Below are 7,852 nucleotides of genomic sequence, written 5' to 3' on the forward strand. Positions count from 1 at the left end.
TTTTCACTGGAATGCAGGAGGTTGAGCGGCGACCTGATAGAAGTTTACAAGATTGTGAATGGTATGGATTGAGTGGAAAGTACGATGCTTTTTCCCAGGGTAGAGGGGTCAATTATTAGGGTACAAAAGTTCAATGTGTGATAGGGAAGTTTAAAAGAGATTTGCGAGGCACATTTCTCACACAATGGTGGTGTGCCTGGAACACGCTGCCAGAGGAAGTGGTGGAAGCAGACATAATAACAGCTTTCAAGAAGCACCTGGGCAAATCCATGAATAAGAAGGGAATAGGGAGATACGGATCCTATAAATGAAGATGGTTTTAATATGGAATGGCAAAACGTGTTGGCGCAGGCTTGGAGGGTGTATTTGTTCTTCTTTGTTCTTTGTATTTACAAATTTTGCGACTGCTAAGTATGGAAGTCATCAATTCAATAAGTGTGGTCTTGGGTCAAAACTAACACCTCAAGAATGCCAAGGACTTATTAAAATGTATATTCTTGCTCGTTCTTTTCATATTGCACACCTTCTCCCTTTCTATAGACTTTATAATTATGACTCTGTGTATGTGCATGGTGTGTGTTCAATGTTGTGTTTTATTACTGTTCTCTTCCTTTCACTCACAAAAACCTAGTGTTTGGCTCCTTAATTTTAAACCAGAGAACTACATGATAATTCAAGTACGGCAGCTGCATGCCAAAGGAGAATTTAAAATCGCCCAACTGAGAGGGTTAAAGAAGGGTAGCCAATTCATCTCTCCTCACTTGGTCATAATGTCCCTTTAATCTGATCTCCAACCACATCATTTCACAGAAATGCCACTGACAACAGAGATCAAGATCACTGCACCTATGAACTTTCTGATTCATTCTAAGGCAAGACAGAAGACATTAAAACGTCAATCAATCTATAGTCAAAGGTGTTTGAACAGGTCAAAAATTGAGTTAACAATTTCATCACTCTTCCTACAGGCAGTTTGTTGCAGAATTAGAGGACTATGCAATTTGTTTTTGGGTTGCAGAAATCCCCAAAGTCCAGAATGTTATTAAGAAAAGATTATTTGAAGAATTTTGACAGCAAGAAGACTTCTAGGAAATTAAGTTTAATATCTTCTTCCTCATTCGTACTTTATTGACTCAAACACAAACAGCAGCAAAGTGAAGACACAAGACCCATGCTTACATTGTCCGCGACCATATTACAGGCACTTTTGAAGAAATGAAAAGGTAATGCACTTTGGCAGGAAGAACATTGAAAGGCAATTAAAATAGGGGTACAATCTAAATGGGGTTTTAGCATCAGAGGGACTTGGGATTAAAAGTGCACAGCTCATTGAAAGTGGCAGAACAGGTGAAGAGTGCAGTTAATAAAGCATGCAGTGTTCTTGGCTTTATTAATTGGAACATGGAGTACAAGAGCAATGTGATGTTGAACTTGTAAATGACACTTGTTAGAACTCAGCTATATTGTGTACAGTTGTGGCACCACATTGTAGGAAAGATGTGAATGCATTGGAGAGAGTGCAGAAGCAATTTACAAGAATGGCTTCAGGAATGAGAAACTTCACTTATCGGGATAGATTGAAGAAGTTGAGATTGTTCTCTTTGAAGAGAAGAAGGCTAAAAGAAGATTTGATAAATTTTCAAAATCTTGAATGGTCTGGATCGAGTTGATAGGACAAAGTTATTCCACTTGTAGAAGGAAAAAGAGTGAAAAGACATAGATTTAAAGTGATGTGCAAAAGAAGCAAGAGTGATGGGAGAGAAAAAAAAATCTTTTTTCATGCAGTGAGCAGTTGGGTTTGGAATGTGCTACCTAAAAATGTGTGGAGGTGGGTTCAACTGGGGCATTCAAGGGGACATTGGATGACTATTTGGATTTAAATAGTCTCCAAGGCTATGGGGAAAAGGCAGTAGATTGAAATTTTTGAAATCCACTGGAGTAGTACCAGATGATTGGAGGATGGCAAGTGTTATTCCATTGTTCAAGAAAGGGAATAGGGATAATCCTGGGAATTACAGACCAGTCAGTCTTACTTCTATAGTGGGAAAATTATTGGAGAGGATTCTGAGAGATAGTATTTATGGTTAGGTTGTTGACTTGCTTGCTGAGCTGGCTTGTTCTCGTTCAGATGTTTCATCACCATGCTAGCTGAAGCAGTGTTATTCTACTCCACTTGGAATTTATACTGTCTGGTCCGTTATGGTGAGGACTGTCACTTCCGGTTTTTGATCTGTATGGGTTTATATATGGGGTCCAATTCTATATGTTTGTTGATTGAAATACCGGGGGAGAACCATGCATCTAGGAATTCCCCTGCATGTCTATGTTTGGCTTGGGAATTGTGAGCAAGTCAACAACCTCATCCACAACCTTAGCTACAGATATTTGCCAATACTTAAAGTATTTATGATTGTTTGGAAAAGCACAGTTTAGAAATAGTCAGCAAGGCTTTGACAGGGGCAGGTCATACCTCACAATTCTTTGAGGATGTGACAAAGCACATTGATGAAGGTCAAGCAGTGGATGTGGTATATATGGATTTTAGCAAGACAGTTGATAAGGTTCTCCATGGTAGGCTCATTCAGAAACTAGGAAGGCATGGGATTCAGGGAAATTTGGTTGTCTGGATACAGAATTGGCTGTCCAATAGAAGACAGAGGGTGGTAGTAGATGGAAAGTATTCAGCCTGAAGCTCAGTGACTAGTGGTGTTCCATAGGGATCTGTTCTGGGACCTCTGCTGTTTGTGATCTTTATAAATGACTTGGATGAGGAAGTGGAAGAGTGGGTTAGTAGGTTTGCTGATGACACAAAGGTTGGAGTGAATAGTGTGGAGGGCTGTTGTAGGTTGCAATGGGACATTTACAGGATGCAGAGCTGGGCAAAGAAGTGGCAAATGGAATTCAACCTGGAAAAGTGTGAAATGATTCATTTTGGAAGATTGAATTGAATGCAGAATACAGGGTTAATGGCAGGATTCTTGGCAGTGTGGAGGAACAGAGGGATCTTGGGGTTCACGTCCATGGATCCCTCAAAGTTACTACCAAGTTGATAGGGTTGTTAAGAAGGCGTATGGTGTGTTGGCTTTCATTGGCAGGGGAATTGAATTTAAGAGCCGCGAGGTTATACTGCATCTCTAAAAAACCCTGGTTAGCCCACACTTGGAATATTGTGTTCAGTTCTGGTCATCTCATTATAGGAAGGATGTGGAAGCTTTGGAGAGGGTGCAGAGGAGATTTACCAGGATGCTGCCTGGACTGGAGGGGAGGTCTTATGAGGAAAGGTTGAGGGAGCTAGGGCTTTCCTCATTGAAGCGAAGAAAGATGAGAGGTGACTTGATAGAGGTGTACAAGATGGTAAGAGGCATAGATAGAGTGGATAACCAGAGACTTTTTCCCAGGGCGGAAATGACTATTATGAGGGGGCATAATTTTATGGTGATTGGAGGAAGGTATAGGGAGATGTCAGAGGTAGGTTCTTTACGCAGAGAGTGGTGGGCATGTGGAATGCGCTGCCAGCAGTGGCAGTAGAGTCAGATACTTTAGAGACTTTTAAGCGTCTCTTGGATAGGCACATGGATGATAGTAAAATGTAGGGTATGCAGAGTAGTTTGATCTTAGAGTAGGATAATAGGTCAGCACAACATCGCGGGCCGAAGGGCCTGTACTTTGTGGTACTGTTCCATGTTCTATGTTCTATGAAAAGCAATGGGCCAAGTAGTCTCCTTCTGCGCTGTAACTGTTCTGAGATTCTGTGAATGCTCGATTATTTCAGAATATGTCTTACATCAGAATAAAAAAGGGCCCAAAGTCACACATCACAATTCACAAAGTTGCAATTTTGCCAACAAAACAGGTACATAAATAGCATGTACTATGGAGAATGTTACCCATCCTGAGTCAGAAAGAGAAAAGATGCAGACAAGAAGTTGGAAGTTGTCTCAACATGCCAGCTTTGCAAGCTACAAACAATCATGCACCAGGTTCTTATTGATGAAATGTTTACCAAGGTGCTCTATTCATTCAATCTCAGAATAGCTGTTCTAATGCAAGGACCAAATACAAAATCACCAACATCGTCCATTGTATCACGTTAACTAAAATGGATCACAGTCACTTAATTTTCAGCCAAATACATTTTATGCTTAGTTATGTCCTCAAGGTATGTCAAATTTTTCAGACACACCTTCCCTTTTATAAATCAATGCTGGCTATTCTTATTAGACCATATCTTTCTCAGTGAGTTAATAGTTTTATCCCACTTATGACCTCCAAAACCTTGATAGCTATGAGGATTATTGTTCTATATTTACTGATTTTATTCCTTTGTCTTGTATTGAGTTCGGGTGTTGCAATAGTGTACATTCTTCTGACAAATCTTATATAAAGATGCTTGAAAGAATTTAGTTACAGTATTTACTCATGTCTTTTTGAATGTATACAGGATTCTTGAATATACGTCATAATGAGCTCAATCTTTAAGAGCTGGAGCTACACATTTTTTTGCACTCCAGTTGGCACAGAGGCATGTCCATTCCAGGCCAGGAGTGCACAGTGAACAGCTAATGAGGGTGTCCTTGGGGAATCCTAGGAGATCAGAACAGTATGATCACAGTCATAGAGTCTCATAGTCAATACCCCAATGTTCCACAACCTGAGAAAATTACCTTGTCAGTTTGTTCTTTAAGATGCATGAAAATAAACCAATAGTCGGAAAGATTTTTTCTTTAATTGTTCAGTATTTCTGTTTTCCAGCAGATTATGGATTAATTATGAAGGAATTCATCCTTATCTGTTTACACTTTGTTTATCACAGTGTCTTATAATTAAGTTGCTCACATGAATTGCATCTTATATGTGGATATTGCAATATGCATCTGGAGTAACGTGTTAAATTGGACTCTGGGATAAATAAATATACATGTAGCAGCAATTTCCACCGAGTCTGAGGCAGTACTTTACCTGATGCTGCTAGACATTGTTTCTTTGGCGAAACATCACTGCCAGTATGATATGATCTGAGTGCCTTTAATCTTAACCATGAAGGCTGCGTTGTTAGTGTCTTGACGTTTATTGACAATACTTGCTATTTACACTACTATAAGGTCTCAAATATAGACATAGTTGTAAGCATAATACCGAGACTTTCACTGTGATTATTGCTACAACAATAATAACTACCAAGATGAGGCTGGTGCCTTTATTGTGGAATGTCATTTATTGTAATGTCATGTAACTGCCTTAAAGGTATGCTGCTTGTTTTCTCTGGAATACATGCAACAGTATGAATCCAAACTTTTCTCTCTCAAAAATGAGAAATCCTTTAATAAACATGCTCAGGAATGCATATAGATATATTTAAACATTTAGGTAACACTTGTCCAGATGGATGACAAGACCAGATCTAGTCTATTGTGATGTACCAGGTGTTACTTTATGGGCTTTGGCTGAAAATCACATCAATTGTGAAGTCAATGAGTTAATATGATTGTTTATTTGATCACAGATATCTGCTGAGTTAACAGACCTCAGCAGAGGCTGTAGTACAATTGGCATCAACGCTATTAGATGAGGGACAGATTGTTACACTCATCTTCTAGACTCTTAGTTTGATTTTTGTTGTTGGCAATAGTTGCTTAATTATACAAATAAAGTCTTTGCTTTTAACTGCACAAGCTGACTGTATTGTATTGCTGCCTACTTCTCTGCTGGTCTATCTATGAATAGTTCCTCTTCATCTGTGGTCAATTCATTTCCCACTGCTTCAAAAATTTACCTTATTTGAATTTAAAATCTTGGCTTATGACTCACTATGCTCTGTCTCAAATTTAATTTCGGATGCAGTCATATTATGGTCGCTATTCCCAAGATGTTCCTTTACTGTCAGAGTGTTAACTAATTATCACTAATGAGGAGCTGAAGCTCTTGGTGGCAGATGGACTGAGATTAGATGGAAACAAGTGCTTGTTTCATCAAAAGACTTTGAATGAATGACTTTGAATCTTTTAATTAAATGAGACAACAATTCAAACATAATCACTCTGTCATTCCAGTAATTTAGATGACTAGCTGAGAATTCACTGTGACATATCTACAGCTTCATAAATCCACAATAAAAAAAATGAACTAAACATCTGCATATTTGACTAAAGGTAGTTTCAGTATTGAATGAGACTTTCTGGGGTGGAGGTTGGTTATTACTGTCAGAAATATGCCGACTTGGGATTTCTTTGAGGATTATAAGCACTGAAATGGACAGCACCTCAGGAATTCAACTCCAACTCTTGAAGTTTCATATGTAACTGTAACATGTTAGGCTGAATGTGAGCAGTTCTCTTGAAAGAAGGATGTAATCAATCTCAATCTGTTAATAGTTGATTAAGAATAACATTTTGAAGGTTTTGAGATGTAACTGGGGTTTAGAGATTTCCCAGGCTATCTGGCACTCACCACTGGAAGCAAAACAAAAACAGTGGCAATTGAGGAGGCTAAAGAAATGAAAATAAGAATTTTCTGCTGCAGCTAAGGCCTCCCAAGTTGCTTTCTTGTCTAATTATGTAAGATCAGCATGGTTTTTTTCTGTTCAAGCTGGGTTCTTAATTGTAGGTAAGGACACATCAACTGCACCAACAACAGTAGGCAACAGCATCAGCAGTCATCTTTTGATCACAAGCCTAGTGATGCACAGGGGAGCAGATGAGCAGAGAGATGTAGCTCGTGGTAGTTGATATCCACAGAATAGAATGTGTTAGCTGAGGAGCAATTTCCTGAAAATGTTGAAACACCAGAATCTTGAGAGTTTCATGTTAAGTGGGGACATATATTTGCTGCCTGCTGAAACAAGACATGTTGCCAGCTCAACTTAGTGGCTATATTCTAAGAGCCCATGGTGTTAGGGCAACATACTGGCATGGATCGAGGATTGGTTAACTGGCAGAAGGCAGATAGTGGGGATAAAGGGGTCTTTTTCAGGATAGCAGCCAGTGACAAGTGGAGTTCCACAGGGGTCTGTGTTGGCACCACAACTATTCATGTTATACATTAACAATCTGGACGAAGAAACTGAGGGTATTGTTGCTAAGTTTGAAGGTGACACAAAGATAGGTAGGGGGACAGGTAGTGTTGAAGAAGTGGGGAGGCTGCAGAGGGACTAGACAGGCAAGGAGGGTAGGCAAAGAAGTTGCAGATGCACTACAATGTAGCAAAGTGTGAGGTTATGCACTTTGGTTAGAAGACTAGAGGCACAGTCTATTTTCTAAATGGGGAAAGATTCAAGCATTTTAAGCACAAAGAAGTCCTAGTTCAAGATTCTCTTAAGGTTTGCATGCAGATTCAGTTGGCAGTTAGAAAGGCGACTGCAATGAATTAGAATCAGAATTAGCGTTTATTGTCACATGTACACACTCGCATGAGAACAGTGAAAAGTTTCCAAGCTGCCACTTACGGTGCCATCTTAGGTACAAATGTACCTAGGCGCAGAATCTTAGTACAAAGCAGAAAAACAAAGAAAACAATCCAAGAAGTTAAACATTACAGTTCTTCCTACTAGAGCGTAGAAAAAACAAAGAGACACAGTTAATAGTTCAACACCTCAGTCCGGGGCTCGCATTTGTCACAAGCGTTGACTTTGCCCTCACTGCCGCCTCAGGCTGTCTGTTCCTGCTCTCACCGCCAGCCCCCAGGACATGCTGCCTGCGCAATGCTCTGGGGCTGCTTCCCCATGCGCTGATGCAGAGCTCTTCCCCGCGCTGCTCTGGGGCTCACAGTCCACACGCTGCTGCAGGGCTCACAGTCCACATGCTGCTGCAGGGCTCACAGTCCACACGCTGCTGCAGGGCTCACTGCTCTGGGGCTC

The sequence above is a fragment of the Rhincodon typus genome, chromosome 7 (genome assembly GCF_021869965.1).
Source record: "Rhincodon typus isolate 14 chromosome 7, sRhiTyp1.1, whole genome shotgun sequence".
NCBI classification, from domain to species: domain Eukaryota; kingdom Metazoa; phylum Chordata; class Chondrichthyes; order Orectolobiformes; family Rhincodontidae; genus Rhincodon; species Rhincodon typus.